General features: G+C 52.9%; 2 pseudogenes; both read right to left on the bottom strand.

Annotated features, from left to right (window-relative positions):
- Window positions 1–1,787: 1,787 nt before the first annotated feature.
- Window positions 1,788–3,775, bottom strand: LOC115834367 (annotated as a pseudogene).
- Window positions 3,776–4,901: 1,126 nt separating this feature from the next.
- LOC115834366 lies at window positions 4,902–5,391 on the bottom strand (annotated as a pseudogene).
- Window positions 5,392–15,656: the final 10,265 nt, after the last annotated feature.

Here is a 15,656-nt window from a genome sequence, read left to right as displayed (position 1 = left end):
AGTTAATTACTTTGAATGTAAGTATTTTATCCAAAAGCACTTACGTGTCTAAACAAACTCCTACAAATCAACACAAAAATGGTAAATAATTCAACAGAAAAATGGGCATAAGCTTATCTTTATCGATAAATAAGTAGAAAGAAACCCTATGCCAGGTAACACCAAAGCTTTGCCTTCTGTTGAAACATCCTAGGCTTTTTCTTTCCACTCTTATTACAACTGATCTGATTTAGCCCCTTCACACTTTACTCCTACATTTTGCTAGACCTTTCTATTTTGTCTCCCTGAAATAAGCTTTTCCTTTTGGGCACTCTACATACGGATTCTAAAATAATCCTTTGCATGTCTATACTTGAACATACAGCAAAAAAACAAAATAAAATAATCTTCCTGTTTTCATCATTTAATCTCTCTTGCTTGGAAACTTTCAATGGCTTTCCATACCTCATTGTGTACTCTTTAAGACCCAAGTAAACTTTTAGCTTATCCATGTAGCTTTCCCTGATCTCCACACCTCAAGGACCACAGATTCTGGTAAATTCTAGCACTGATGGTATGCATTATCTTTTAGTAATTAATTCTATATACCTCCCTTTTTATGCCTATTCTCTTTCTTCCCTCCTATCATTTTCATGTTCTGCAGACAATAGCATACTTGGTCCTGGGTTTGACACAAAATGAGTGCTACATATAAAAAGCCAGGGACAAAGATGAGTTCTGGACATAACTAAAGGACTGAGTAATCATGTTAACAGCCAGCATTCCTACATATGCTAGGCACTGATGAAGTGTTTCATATATTCCCTCACCTAAATTTCACAACAATCCTATGAAGTGGTAACTAGCATAATCCCCAGTTTAAAGGTGAGGAAATTGAGTCACAGAGCAGAATAACTTGCTCTGGATCACCAAGCTAATAAACAGACGTGGGTTCAAACCCAGGCAGCCTGGCTCCAGAATCAACTCTTAACCACTTAGAGCATCATCACTGAGATCGGGAGAGTGACAGGCTGCTATAAAGAGGGTGAAGCGGGCCAGGCGCGGTGGCTCACGCCTGTAATCCCAGCACTTTGGGAGGCTAAGGTGGGTGGATCACCTGAGGTCAGGAGTTCAAGACCAGCCTGACCAACATGGAGAAACCCCATCTCTACTAAAAACACAAAAAATTAGCCAGGTGTGGTGGCGCATGCCTGTAATCCCAGCAACTCAGGAGGCTGAGGCAGGAGAATCACTTGAACCCAGGAGATGGAGGTTGCGGTGAGCCAAGATCATGCCATTGCACTCCAGCCTGTGCAACAAGAGTGAAACTCTGTCTCAAAAAAAAAAAAAAAAAAAAGTGAAGCGAAAATAGGAGCAGAGCAGCGGTTAAGCAATGATGTGATGGGGCTAAATAAGAATGGATAAGAAAATGAGTAAGAGTAAAAGACTGGGGTTAAAGTAAAAGACTGGAGAATGGGTCTAACATTAAAGGAGAATGAGAAGGGAGAGTTGACAAGCAAAGGTAAAAGCAGAAAGTCAGTTGTCAGTACGGCTTGGGGAGATAAAGAAGGCCCAGGAAGTCCTACAGGAAAAGGCTGCCATGTCAGGCAAGACACAGAGGATGATTGAGGAAAGGTGATTCTTACAAGGTGGTGAAGATGCCATTGTAGGTGTTGGGCTCTGGCACAGGCACTTGGTGGAGCCTCTGCTTTGGGCTGAGATCAACACATGACAGAGTCTCATCTCCGCAGGTACAGAGCTCACATATGTTGGTGCTTGTGGAGGCCTTCTGTTCCTCTGGTGCAGTTTCAGACTGCACCAATGAATCCTGCAAAGATTCTAACTTTGTAGGTGGACCTGTGACCTCAGTCAGGCTTCGATGCAGAGTCTGAACCTGGTCTGGATGAGGAGCTGTAGTCTTCTCCAGGACTGTGGAATGTCCAATCTCTGTAGTGGGTTCTGGAGTTATGGCAAGTCCCGGGTCTGGAGGCTGAGCTGAGGTTTCCTGCGTGGTTGGAGATGGTTTAACCTCTGTAGTAGGCTCTGTAGTTATGCTAAGCTCCAGGTCCAGAGGTTGAACTGTGGCTTCAGTCAGGTGTGAATGCTGAGTCTGAATCTGGTCTGGATGTGGAATGTCACCTTAAGGTGCTTTGGAGGTGGAAGTATCACCTTAAGGTGCTTAGTCCTCTTCAGGGGTGTAGAATGTTCAACCTCCGTAGTGGGTTCTGGAGTGATGGTAAGTCCCAGGTCCAAAGGTTGAACTGTAATGCTGGCTGACATTGGATGCTGAGCTTGATCCTGACCTGGTGTTGGAATTGTTACCTCTTGATATACTACAAGTTGGGGTACAACTTTCTTAGGAGGCTGAGTTGGGGTCTCCTGCATGGTTGGAGAAAGTTCAACCTCTGTCGTGGATTCTGGAATGATGGTAAGTCCCAGGTCCAAAGGTTGAACAGTGACACTGGGCAATGTTGAATGCTGAGCTGGATCCTGGCCTGGTGTTGGGACTGTCACCTCATAATGAGCTGGAGGTTGAGCAGCAAATTCCTTAGGTGGCTCTGGAAGCTGAACTGGGACCATTTGCTGCCTTGAAGTTTCTACCTCCTTAGGGGACTCTGGAGCCTGAACTGTGGCCTCCTGCTGGGTCAGAGAAGGTTCTGCCTCCAAAGGGGGCTCTGGAATCTGAGCTGGAACCTCCTGCTGAGTTACAGATGGTTCTACCTCCTGAGGGAACTCTGGAGGCAAAGATGGGGCCATCTGCTGGGTCAGAGAGGGTTCTATCACCATAGCAGGGTCTGAAGGCTGAGCAGGGACCGCCTGCTGGACTGGAGAGGACTCTACCTCTTTAGGTGGCTTTAAAAGCCAAGTTGGGGCCTGCTGTAGGACTGGAGATGGTTTGACCTTCTCAGGTGCTCTGATGGCTGAGCTGGTATCTCCCACTGTGGTGGAGGACTGACCTCTTCAGTGGACTTCCAAGGATGACCCGAGGCTTCCTGCTGGGTTGCAGATGGTTCAGCCTCCTTAGGGGGCTCTAGTGGCTCAGCTGGGAACCCTTGCTGGACTGGAGAAGGTTCTGCCTCCTTAGGGGGATCTAGAGTCTGAGCTGTGACCTCTTGGTGGACTGGAGATTCAATCTTTTCAGGAGAATGCAGAGGCGGGGTAGGGAGATCAGGCTGGGCTAGAGAAAAGTCAGCCTGTTCAGTGGGAATAGGAGGGTTGTCCTGTTGGATTGGAGAAGGTTCTTCCCCCATAGTGACTACTGTAGGTTTGGTAAGCTCCCTATCTAGATCTAGATATGACACATCTAGAGGTGAACCTATTGCTTCATCATTCAGTGAACTTCCAAAGTCTGAGGAGAGCTGAGTTGGAGGCTGAGTTGTAGTCTCTTTATGGACTGGAGGAAGTTCATAATTTTCAGGTCTACTTAGCTGCTGAATTATAATGTCTTGCTGGTCTTTCATATGTTGAAACTGCTCAGGGGACATTAAGGGCTGAGCTGGGGCCTCCTGCTGGGTTAGAGAAGACTCACCCTCCTCAGCAGTCTGTGGATGCTCAGCTGCAGCCTCCTGCTGAGAGAGGTTCTCATTATTAATAGGTTCCAGAGAGTGCACTGAAGTCTCCGATTGAATTGCTAAAGATCCAACTCTTCTGATCACTCTGGAGGCAGAGTTGGGCCCCTGTGCTGGATGGCGGGAGGTTCTACATTACCTGGACCTGAGAGCTGAGCTGTAGCCTCCTGGTGGACTGGAGAAGTTTCCACCTCTGCACTAGGCTCTGTTGCTATGGTGAGCTGCATGTCTGGAGGCTTAACAGAGACATTGGGAAAATCTGAATGCTGAGTCTGACGGTGACATGGAGGTGAAACTGGGACTTCACGATCTTCTGGAGGCTGACCTGGGGCATCCTGCTGGGCTGGAGAAGATTCAGCCTCCCCAGAAGACTCAGAAGGCTGAGCTGGCTGCTCCTGCTCACTGGGAGAAAGTTCAGGCTCCATGGGAGGACCTAGTGGCTCAGTTGGGGCCTCCTGTTGGGTTGCATAAGGTTCCACCTCCTCTGGAGGCTGAATTGGGCCTACTTCTGGGCTTGTGAAGATTCTGTCACATTTTTGGGCTCTGAAGTCATGGTGACCTCCACATCTGAAGGTTTAACTGTAATTTAGGGCATGTTATAATGAGCTATGATACCTTTAGTTATGTCACCTTTATTAGGCTCTGATAGGTCCAGATCTGCTCCATGTTACCAGGGCAATCTTATAATCCCACCCAAGCACCCCTCCCCTCCCCTTAGTGAGGAAGGATTTGGGCTGCAGGCCGGGGTGGTCCCAGGACTCCAGTGGCCTGCTGTGGTGTGGTGGGGTGGGGTCGGGTGGGGGCGCGGCAGAGCTTCCCAAGGAAGTCACAGGACCTCGCCTTGGGATCTTCAGAAGTGCTAGTTCACTTCTGGCAGCCTGAATTCTTCCTCCTCCAAGGTGAAATCCAAGAATACTCTTCCTTCCAGGGAGACAAACTGACCTTCAAAATGGGCACCAGTTAGGGTGGCAGGCAGGACGCACATTACAGTCATTTATTCCAAAATGTTGCCGTTTTCGCTAAACTGTTGCATGTTTGATAATTAATTCACCACCCTGTTAGGTAGGGGCTACCAGGGAATAAGCGAGGACTTCATATTTTCTGTAGGAGGGTGTTGGGGGTGGGCAACTCAGTCTGGGAAAGGTTTTAATCCGAGTGAAGAGCCCTTTTTTTTTTTTTTGGATCAAAGATTTTTATTGATTCTTCTGCCAAACACAACTGATTTCCATCTACAATTACTTTTTAAGGTAAGAGTCAACTGAACAAAGAGCTGGGGCTTTGGGATCTGGAATGTGATTACACACTGAGAAATGCAGGACCTCAGGGTGGGGTCTAGTCAGGCTGGCCGCAGCAGGACACGAACCTGCCTCAGTGGGCCTTCTCCAAGAACGCTCTGCAGCACCTGACACACTGCTGGTACACCGTCTCAAAGTCAGAGTCATTCCCATAATAGGGATCTTCAATAATAAGTTGTTTTGTGGATCATAGCTCCCAAGTAGTTCAATTTTAGTTTTGCAGGTTTTAACTTGATTACTTTTTCTATTCAAATCTCTCAGATTGCTTTCATCCATACATAGTATATAATCAAATGTGGCAAAATCTTCTTTGGTAATCTGCCAGGCAACGTGGCTCATAGGAATGCTGTGCCTCTTCATGCAGCTCTGCCCTCGGTAGTCAGGGGGTTCCCTATCTCATACCCGGAAGTCGCCACGCTGTCTACCCTCTAATTCTCTGAGATGTTTTGATTGGTTACAAGTTTTCTGAAAACTGCTTCTGCAATGGGTGATCGACAAATGTTACCCAGACACACAAACAGCACGGATTTCGTAGCCTGTTCCACCATCTTCCTGCGCGCAGAGGCGATGAAGAGCCCTTTGCACTAGCCTGGGAGGAGACTGAACTGTCATCCTGCCTTAACACAGCCATTACCCTAGAAGTTACAGCGCCACTCTTCAGAGATCTACCCTGTGTGCACACATGGAGAAGAGGCTTAGGTTGTTAAAGTCAGCATGTTAAATAATTTCCTGAAATGCGACTATAACTAGAACCCAGCTGACTTCCCCCACAGCCATTCTTACCTATTTTATTACTGCCTGGCACAATTATCAGCATGTAAACTCCAAGAAGGTCCTTCGTCTTAACGCAGTGCCTAGCACAGGCATAGGGTGCATCGTGATGGTATTAAAATTGAAGGGGGGCTGTGCACAGTGGCTCACAATGATTCTTTAACAGCTGAAAACATACGCTTTTAAACAGGCAGATAAAGACACATGAGTGCTCTCTCAGGTCAAGGATAATGTACCTACTGTACAGATATAAAAATGACAGAACTTGGCCAGGCGCAGTGGCTCAAGCCTGTAGTCCCAGTACTTTGGGACGCTAAGGTAGGTAGATTGCTTGAGCTCAGGAGTTTGAGACCAGCGTGGGTGACAGCAAAATCCCATCTCTACCAAAAAATACAAAAATTAACAGGGCATGGTGGCATGAGCCTGTAGTCCCATCTATATGGAGGGCTAAGGTGGGAGGATCGCTTGAGCCTGGGAGGCGGTGGTTTCAGTGAGCTGAGATGGCACCACTGCACTCCAGCCAGGGTGACAGAGAGAGACCCTGTCTCAAAAAGTAAAATAAAAATGATAGAACACTGCAACTTGGGCCTTAAACTCAGCAGAAAGTTAACTCTATTTGCAAATGTTTTTTCTTCTTAAAAAACTGGCCGGAGGCGATGGCTCATGCCTGTAATCCCACCACTTTGGGAGGCCGAGATGGGTGGATCTCCTGAGGTCAGTAGTTTGAGACAAGCCTGGCCAACATGATGAAACCCTGTCTCTACTAAAAATACAAAAATTAGCCAGGCATGGTGGTGCGTGCCTGTACTCTCAGCTACTCAGGAGGCTGCGGCAGGAGAATTGCTTGAAACCGGGAGGCGGAGGTTGTGCTGAGCTGAGATCATGCCACTGCACTGCAGCCTCGGCGCGGTGGCTCACACCTGTAATTCCCAGCACTTTGAGAGGCCCAGGCGAGTGGATCACGACGTCAGGAGATCGAGACCATCCTGGCTAACACAGTGAAACCCCATCTCTACTAAAAATACAAAAAAATTAGTCTGGGCATGGTGGGTCATGCCTGTAATCTCAGCACTTTGGGAGGCCGAGGCAGGCAGATCATGAGGTCAGCAGATCGAGACTATCCTGGCTAACACGGTGAAACCCCGTTTCTAATAAAAATACAAAAAAAAAATTAGCCAGGCATGGTGGCCGGCACCTGTAGTCCCAGCTACTCAGGAGGCTGAGGCAGGAGATTGGTGTGAACCCAGGAGGTGGAGCTTGCAGTGAGCTGAGATCCCACCACTGCACTCCAGCCTGGGCGAGACAGTGAGACTCCATCTCAAAAAACAAAACAAACAAAACAAAAAAACAGAAAAACTTATATGTGAGTTATAAAAAAACATAGTTCCTGGGCTGGGCGTGGTGGCTCACGCCTGTAATCCCAGCACTTTGGGAGGCCGAGGCGGGTGGATCATGAGGTCAGGAGATCGAGACCATCCTGGCTAACAAGGTGAAACCCCGTCTCTACTAAAAAAAAAAAAAAAATTAGCTGGGCGTGGTGGTGGGCGCCTGTAATCCCAGCTACTCAGGAGGCTGAGGCAAGAGAACGGCATGAACCAGGGAGACAGAGCTTGCAGTGAGCCGAGATTATGCCACTGCACTCCAGTCTGGGCAACAGAGTGAGACTCCGTCTCAAAAAACAAAACAAAACAAAACTTAGTTCCAAAGCTCTTTATAGTTGTGATTCCAAAATCTTAAAAGCTAATGTGAAAACCAATAGTTTTCTTGTAAGTTTCTGGCAAATTTGTTTAGTGGAAAAACTTGCCCTAAGTTACCATGAGGACCCCACTTCAAGATCTTATATATGATATCTATACTATGTACCATATCATGCTTCTATAAAATTTTTTTTTCAATTCAAATTCCTAGGCACACTTGGCACAAAGGTTCTGGATAAAGAATTTTTACTATTACTTCAACACAAAACTTTACACTTAATATAGGAGAACCCTAATTTACCATGATTCATAACCTACCTAATAAGCCAAATAATATTCCCAAAAGACTAATCACATAGGGGCCAGGAGAGGTGGCTCTCACCTGTAATCCCAGCACTCTGAGAGGCTGAGGCGGGCAGATCATGAGGTCAGAAGATGGAGATCATCCTGGCTAACATGGTGAAACCTCGTCTCTACTGTTTAAATTTACTGACTTTTATTTTTTTTGAGACAGAGTATTGCTCTGTTGCCCAGGCTGGAGTGCAGTGGCACAATCTTGGCTGCAACCTCCGCCTCCCGGGTTCATGCCATTCTCGTGCCTCAGCCTCCCAAGTAGCTGGGACTACAGGTGCCCGCCACCACGCCTGGCTAAATTTTTTTTGTATTTTTAGTAGGGATGGGGTTTCACCGTGTTAGCCAGGATGGCCTCCATCTCCTGACCTTGTGATCCGCCCGCCTCGGTCTCCCAAATGCTGGGATTACAGGTGTGAGCCACGGTATCCGGCCAACCCTGTCTCTACTAAAACTACAAAAAATTAGCCTGCAGTCACAGCTACTCGGGAGGCTGAGGCAGGAGAATCGTGTGAACCCACGAGGTAGAGGTTGCACTGAGCTGAAATCGTGCTACTGCACTCCTGCCTGGGAACAGAGCAAGACTCCGTCTCAAAAAAAAAAAAAAAAAGAATCACATAAAGCAAAACACAAATGAATTAATCTAAAGCACAAGACCTAATTCTGCAAACCATTATTTTGATTGCAATGTTTTCTTACCAATAGTTTGAGTAGGTTTAACTGAACCAGGCTTGTTTTCCTGATGGAGACTCTGAATTTCTAATGGCAAGAGGTTTGGCAGTGGGAGCTGTAGATTTATCATTGGTCTCTCCTGTCCAACGAAGAGTGAACTGCAACGTAGGTCCCTGAGAAAATGTTTCGAATGGAGGCAGCCTCTAAAAAATAAAAAATATGCAAAAACTGGAGACTCAGATAATGAATTCAAATAAATTGTAGAAATTAAAAAAAAATTCATTATAAGTCAATGTGGATTTGCCTTAATAGATTTGTCTTGAAAATCCAAAAGCTGACTGAGATGGCTAGGCAAACAAAAGTATGGAAGAGACGCTGTAGAACTTGAATTGGAGAGCACAGGCTGTCTAAAAGAGGCAACCACTGATCACCAACAGGTGAATTGTTGCCATGTAAAAACATTGGTCCAACACAGACAGATTTTCAGATTTTTCCAAATACGTCAGAAATCAAAGTTCTCACGGGAAAATTTCCCATTTAGGTTGTTGCTAACCAGTTCAAAATGTCTTTTTTTTTTGAGATGGAGTTTCACTCTTGTCGCCCAGGCTGGTGTGCAACTGTTGTGGTCTCAGCTCACTGCAACCTCCCCCTCCCAGGTTCAAGTGATTCTCCTGTCTCAGCATTGATCGGGTAGGAGGCACCCGGGGCACTGGGCTCTAGCGGAAAGGTGACCCACTCCCAGCTCCGGGGGCAGACAGCTCCCCTCCACATCTTGTTCTCATTCTGCGCCCCTGACATCAGCCGCCGCCGGAATCTCCTTGTTGTGCCTCCAACCCGCGAGGTGGGGGGCGAGGTGGGCCAGGACCTGGTCCCCGCCCCCCAACATCTCCCTCTGGGTCAGTAAAAATCTCAGCCTCAAGGACCAGGTGGGGGGAATCAGACCCTAGAATCCGCCCCAAACTTTGGGGCGGGGGAAGGAGGGAAGCCCAGGAGATTGCGGTCCCCCCTCCTCTGTCCCCGCAGCTTCCTCCCCACCGCCCCCTCCCCCCCCCCACCACCACCAAACTCGGAAACCAAACCCAGCTCGCTAACCGGCGCGGGCAGAGTACAGCAGCTCCCAGGCTCCCGAAGCTTCCCACATCTGGAGGATGACGACCCTCCCCTGCCCACATCTGGAGGGCGTCCAGCTGCGAGCCAGCGGGGCACAGCTCTCTTCTCCTGGCCTGGATCCCACCCCCCACCCAGGAGGACTGAGGTGTGTGTACGCAGGTGGGGGTAAGCCCGGGTTACCGACGAGACCTGCTCGCGTCTCTGCTCCCACTCTGGTGCCCCCTTCCCTCCCTGGCAGCCCCCCTCTCATCCGCCCACCCTCCGGGCTCACTTCTCCGACTCACCTGGCGGTGGGTCCTCTTCCCCCCCGACCCTCGGCAGTGAGGCCCGTCCCCCTTCCGACCCCGCGCCTGGCCGTCGTGCCCCGAAAGATATGGGTTACAGACCGTGCGGAGACACCAGCTCCGCGGGCGGCTGTCCTGGCTCAAGTAGAAGAAAACCACCGGGGCCAGCACCGGGTACGGCAGCCCCTCCGCCTCGGAGTCCGCGCTGCCCGGGTCCTTTTCTGCTGACCCCGGCCCCCGACAGGTCGTTGAGCCGCATGAAGCTCCGGGGCTGTCCCGATTCCTCGGCGCCCGCTCCAACCTCCTCCTCGTCCATCCTCTAGCCAGCCGGGGCCCCGGGCGGTCCGGAGAGGGGCAAGCGGCACCCCTCCGAGGTGCCCGGGGGCCCCGGCGGGGGGACATCTGGGGGGCTCTAGGGCGCAAGCTGAGCCCCCAGGAGGGCCAGTTCAGCCCAGCTCCTCCTGCCCGCAGGGGCATGCTGCCCGCGGGGCGCCGGGGCGCAGGGAAACCCCGCCCGGCGCGAGTCCCGCTTCCCCTGCGCCCCTGGGGCTCCCCGGGCCAGCCGGCCGGCTCCCCCTCACTTTGTTCCGGCTTCTTCGCTTCGCGCCCAGGCTCCGGTTGCCGGATTCGGCGCTACCTTCGGCGAAGCCGCCCCGAGAGGGCGAGCGAAAAGGGGGGCAGCGGCAGAGGGCGGGGGTCCGGGGAGGGGCGCCCCCTCTTCCCGCTGCACAGCTGGAACCGGATCTAAGGGGTCAGCATCGTCCCGAATCCGCGCCAGGCGGAGGGGGAGGGGAGGAGGGATCTGTTTAGGGGTGGGCTTGGAGGGGGTGGGGGCGGCTCCTTCCCCCGCCCCGCGGCGGGCTCACTGTCCGGGAGGGGCGGGGAGAGAGTGGGGGGCAGTCCCGGGCGGGAATGGAGGCGGAGATGCTGCCGCCGCAGCCGCCGCGGTGGCTGCCGCTGCCGTAGCTGTCGCCGGCGCCACTGCTTCCTCCTCCGGCCGAGACGCGGAGCGAGCCAGCGAAAGCGGCTGCGAGGAGCGCGGCGCACACCACAGCTGGATCCCTCACTCCAACTTCAAGCCTCGGCCCCGCCCCCAGACAGCCCCTCAGCCAATCGCCGGATGCCGCCGGCCCCGAGCCGCGCGCCCATTTGGCCCTTCGCCGTGGCAGTACGGGCGGGAGCGCAGGGAGAGTACCACAGCTGGAATCCGATTCCCACCCCAAAACCCAGGACTGCCCCTCTCCCCTCCTCTTGCCCCTGGGTCCGCTCCCCAAGGCTGAAGCCAATCAGACTGCTGCCCAGACCGAACCCACTTTCCTATTGGCCGTTGGGGTCTTTGGGACTCCCTTGGAGGGAGCCCGAAGAATCAGAGTATTCGGCGCGGGGTCCTGGCATAGGGCTGCAGGCCCCAGGCATCCTTTGTCCACGACCCCTGATTTGGGCAGCAGCCGGAGGGCGGAGCTCAGCTCTGGGCGGGCTTGGGGAAGGAGACAGGCGGCACGGGGGTGAGGGTTGTGACCAGGGGGTCCCAGAGCGAAATCTCAGGTCTCCATCTAGTTAATCTACCGCCCCGGAGTTGAGCTTGGCTGCGGGACTGGGGAAGGGAAGGAGCGGAGCTGGATGTCCTGAGGGTGGGGCTTCAGGCTGGAGGGGCCCAGTCTCGGAGAAACGGGCGGAGCTCGAGAAAGGCTAGGGTAGGCATGGTCTGGGCGTGGCCTCCACAAATCTCTTGGGCTTATTGGTCATGCTCCCTAGTCCAATTCTGAGACTTCGACCCTGACCTCATAACCCTAACCCGCTGGACCTGACCTCACGTTGACGCTCCTGGGCTTCATCCCCTTGCCCCTAGGGACCTTTTGAAGGGCGTGGACTCCACGCAGGGGCTTCGTGCTTGAACACGTGGCCCCAGGCAGGTTGCGCTGGACCGCAGAGCCGGGATCCCCAGGAGGGGCTGTGGAACAGAGCGAGGACCCCTAAGAAGGAACCTGTGGGGGTCTCGAGTATGTGGGAGGGGGCGGAAGCACAGAGCTGGGCTTTATCGACTCGACCTTCAAAGTCCCCACTACCGCCACCCCCCAACTTCGTGCCTCAGTTTCTCTTAAGTCCATATGTGGCTTAGGGAAAGAGCGTCCGCGGAACTGGAACTTCGCGGGTCTGCTGCCTTCACTCACCTTCACCCTACCGGCAGCGGGCCCTCGTGGGTTTGTGCTTTCCACGCGCGCACACGCACGCGCAGACCCCGGCCCTTGCCCCGCCTACCTCCCCGAGTTCTGGGGCTCAGTCGGCTCTAGCTCTCTCCTGCCGCCGGCGCCACTCCAGAAAGCTGCGGGTACCCGGGAGCGGAGCGCCGCGGGTGTGCTGGGCGCCAGTGGAGGGGGGAACAGCGAGGATTAGACGCCGGGAAGCACTTCCCCAACATCTGCGAGAGGTAGACACGGCGGAACCTAGTGGGTCAGTCAGTTCCCTATCCGGAGATTTTGGGGCGCTTGCGCCACTGCGGAGAGGCGGAGGGATGGGCGGGATGACCTCCATCACCACCCCTCACGTTGCTGAGGCCATCACCCCTGGGCGTTGTTCACTCTCCTAAGGCTGCGCCACCCACGCAGCCCCTGCGCACCTCCCGCCACCGCAGAGGGTTGGGGTCGTCTCAGTTCCCGCCCCGGCCGATGGGGGGAGGGGATGGGGGAAGTGGCAGAGTGGCTGCTGCGCCGTCGTCTCCCTGGTTGCCCTTTCGCCGAATCCATGCACCGAGTTGTGCAAATGAGGCCGGGCGGGCTCATTTGCATTTCATGCTAATGAGCAGATCCCCTAAGTGCCTTTTTTTCCTGGCGGGAGTCTCTGCTCTCATTCTGAGTATGCGGCGCCTGAGTCTTGAACCCCGTGCCGTCTTCTGGGAGAGGGGGGCTATTTATGGTTGCTCCGCGCGTCTGACACCTTCTTCCCTCCCCAGAGGCCGCAGTCTGCCGGGTCGGCCTGCCCTTCCCGCCAGGATAGAGGCCCTGGGGCTGGCGCGAGAAGTAGGGACACTCGTCACCCCTTCTTTGCAGAGGGGAAAATGAGGGCAGAGAGGCTGGCCCAGCCCAACGATCAGGTCCCCTGGTGGTCAGCAGGCCCCACACCCTCATCCATCATCTCGGCCACCCCTGGGCTCTGGACTGAACTCTGTTTTAGAACATGCCCTAAAGGAGGGCAGGCACAAACGCACCATCTGGATAAACTGAGATCCACATGCACTTCCCTGGGTTCAGGACCTAGGGGAGACTGGCCATGCAAGACAGGATCTGATCCCTGTACTCGGCATGTTGGGGCTGATGGCCAGTCGGAGATGCTTACCCTTAGCCTGAGTGCCAGAGAGGAGGCAGAGGCAGGACCCACAGGGAAGGCAAAGAAGACCTGAAACCATCTTTATTTAATTCCAGCCCTCCAAGCCTCAGCTCTGACATCACCTCCTCAGAGTGGCCTTCTTTCCAGCAAGTATTTCAATGTCACTTAAGTGCCAAGGTGCTTAGGATACAGCACCAAGCCAGACACAAGTCTGGAACTTCACAGCACTTAGCCCAGGCTGGGATTATATGTTTGTGTTTGCAGTAATGAAATGATCGTCTCCCCATCTAGGCTCTGTGTTCCCAGAGGGGCTATGTTCATTTTGCTCACTAGGGCCTTGTCTAGTGTCGGGCACAAAGTCGTTAAGTGAATGAATGACCTCAGGCAGGGAAAGGGAAACAAAGGGACAAGAAATTCCTTTCTTTGGGCCTCAGTTTCCCAACAAAGACAGTAAGCCTAACTAAGAGCTTTTGTGGGTTTGAGGAAGAACCCCCGCCCCATATATACCCTGCTCAGCCAGCCCCTGCAGCCCCCTCCAGCCCTGCCTTTACCCCTCCCTCACAGCCCATCTGGCTCCCTGCAGAGCTAAGATAATCTTCCCATCTGTGATACCCTTTGCTCAGGGATGATTATCCCATTTAGTCACCTTAACAGCCCTGAGAGCTGGGTGGGTGGCCCCCCACCTTTCAGATAAGGAAGGGGGGTGCTCAGAATGATGAAGTTACTTAAGTGGCTGCCCAAACAGTATGGCCCTGTCTCCAGTGACCCTGGCCCACAGGTGTTCCGCTGGTAGAACCGGGTGCACACTCAAGAGGGACCAGCAAAGGGGAAAGGATGCTGCAGGAACTCTTACAATCCTGCTTCTGAGTGAGATTTATGTGGAACCCTGCCCCCTTTAGAAATTCAAGCACTCCTGGGAGAACTAACCCTTTAAGGAGGTAACTCCTTCTTCCCAACCCATTTACAGAATCCCATCATCTCATCCCAGGAGGGAGAGAGGAGCTGCCAAGCAGAAAGCAGACTGGCTGCAGGGACAGAAGACACCAAGGGCACCCTCCCCCACAGCTGCGCCTGGACCTCCTTCGAGAAGAGGAAGCTTAGGGGTCTTTATTGTACCCTCAAGACCCCAGAGAGAACCAGAAGTGCTGAGGGGTCGCAGGCAGGTCTCTTACCCTCTCTGGGCCTCGAATATTTATCCATACGAGGCTGAAGGTACCTGCCTCACAACTCATTCATGAGGGTCAACGGGACAACAGTGGCAAGAGGGCTTGGCACACTGTCCAGCCTGTTCCAAAGCCAGGGCTGGGGCTGCCAAAAAGGCCACCTGTGCTTCACCATGCTCCATCCTCCCTCCCTTCCACCTCCCCAGGCCAGGCTCCACTTGTCCAGCTCTCTGACTTCCTGGCAAGGTTGAGTGGGCTCCAGCTAGGAAGGGGCCAGCTGACCTTGTTGGCCGGAGCACTAATCCCCTCCAGATGGGCCGGTGGCTTGCACTGAGGGCCTGGCTGCCCAGACAGAGCTGACTCTGGCCCCAGTGACCATGTGTGGCTATGTGTGACCATGTGAAGGGAGCAACTCCATCCAGTCTCCCGGTTCCTTCCTGCTTCACTCCTCCCCACTGCTGACATCCCCCACAAGCAGTGGCCCCATGAAGGCCTTCTTGTCTCCAGTAGCCTCTTTTGGCTCTCTGTGTTGCTTAGCTGGGGGGCTGAGGATGCCTGGCTCAGCTGATTCCCAAAGGCCTCAGAGGGACAGCTCCTCCCCCTGCTTCCCCCACCCCCTGTCAGCCCCATCACTCTGCACCTGCCCTTCCCAAAGCATGTGTCCCAGTCCCCATCTCTCAACCCAATGAAGCTAGATGGGGTTTCTGGAGCCTGGGAAGATGTATGTGTCAAGGATAGGATTCAGGAGCATTTCCCAACATTTAGGGGAAAGGATGAGGTCACAGGAAGGCTTTCTCTGCAGCAAGAAGGATTCAGATAGATTTGGGGAAGGACTTCCAACCCAACAGATGTTCCAAACGAAAGAGAACTCTTTCTTTGGACCAGCTTGTATGAAAGCAGACGAATGGACAACATGACCTCCTGCAAGGAGGCCTTGCTTCCATCCTTTCGAGGCTGGGGCTAGATGGATACCCCAAAAGAAATGTCTTAGTCATGACAATAGCAGCTCCCACAATGCACCTGGGCATATGCAAAGTCACCATTCTGTGAAATATAAAAGCTCATATAAAGCATCTCTGCCCCCTTTCCAGCTCAACACAAGGAGACAATGGATAGGGGAGGGCAGGTTCCCTTCTTAACCTCTTTCTGAGGGCAAGGATTGGGCTTTCTCCCTCCTGGGCCAGTCCACACTCCCATGCCCACCCCTGGGCATCTTTACTTGGTTTTAGTCCCCTGACCTCAGTTCAGGAGACTAAATTCATTCAGGCTACAATGACCATGGAAGAGAAAGGGGCAGTCTGCTGACCCCTGGAAGATGAAGGAGAAATGGGAGAAGGCAGAGGGGTCAGGTGGGGGCTGCCAGAGGAAGCGGCCCTGAGCTGCTGTTTCCCAGGCTGAAGCCTGAAGCCCCTCCCTCATAAGCAAAGCTGAGGCCCTCAGG

The sequence above is a fragment of the Nomascus leucogenys genome, unplaced genomic scaffold (assembly GCF_006542625.1).
Source record: "Nomascus leucogenys isolate Asia unplaced genomic scaffold, Asia_NLE_v1 001624F_29820_qpd_obj, whole genome shotgun sequence".
Taxonomy (NCBI): domain Eukaryota; kingdom Metazoa; phylum Chordata; class Mammalia; order Primates; family Hylobatidae; genus Nomascus; species Nomascus leucogenys.
The sequence above is the reverse complement of the archived record's forward strand: the minus strand, read 5'-3'. Positions and strand labels throughout refer to the sequence as shown.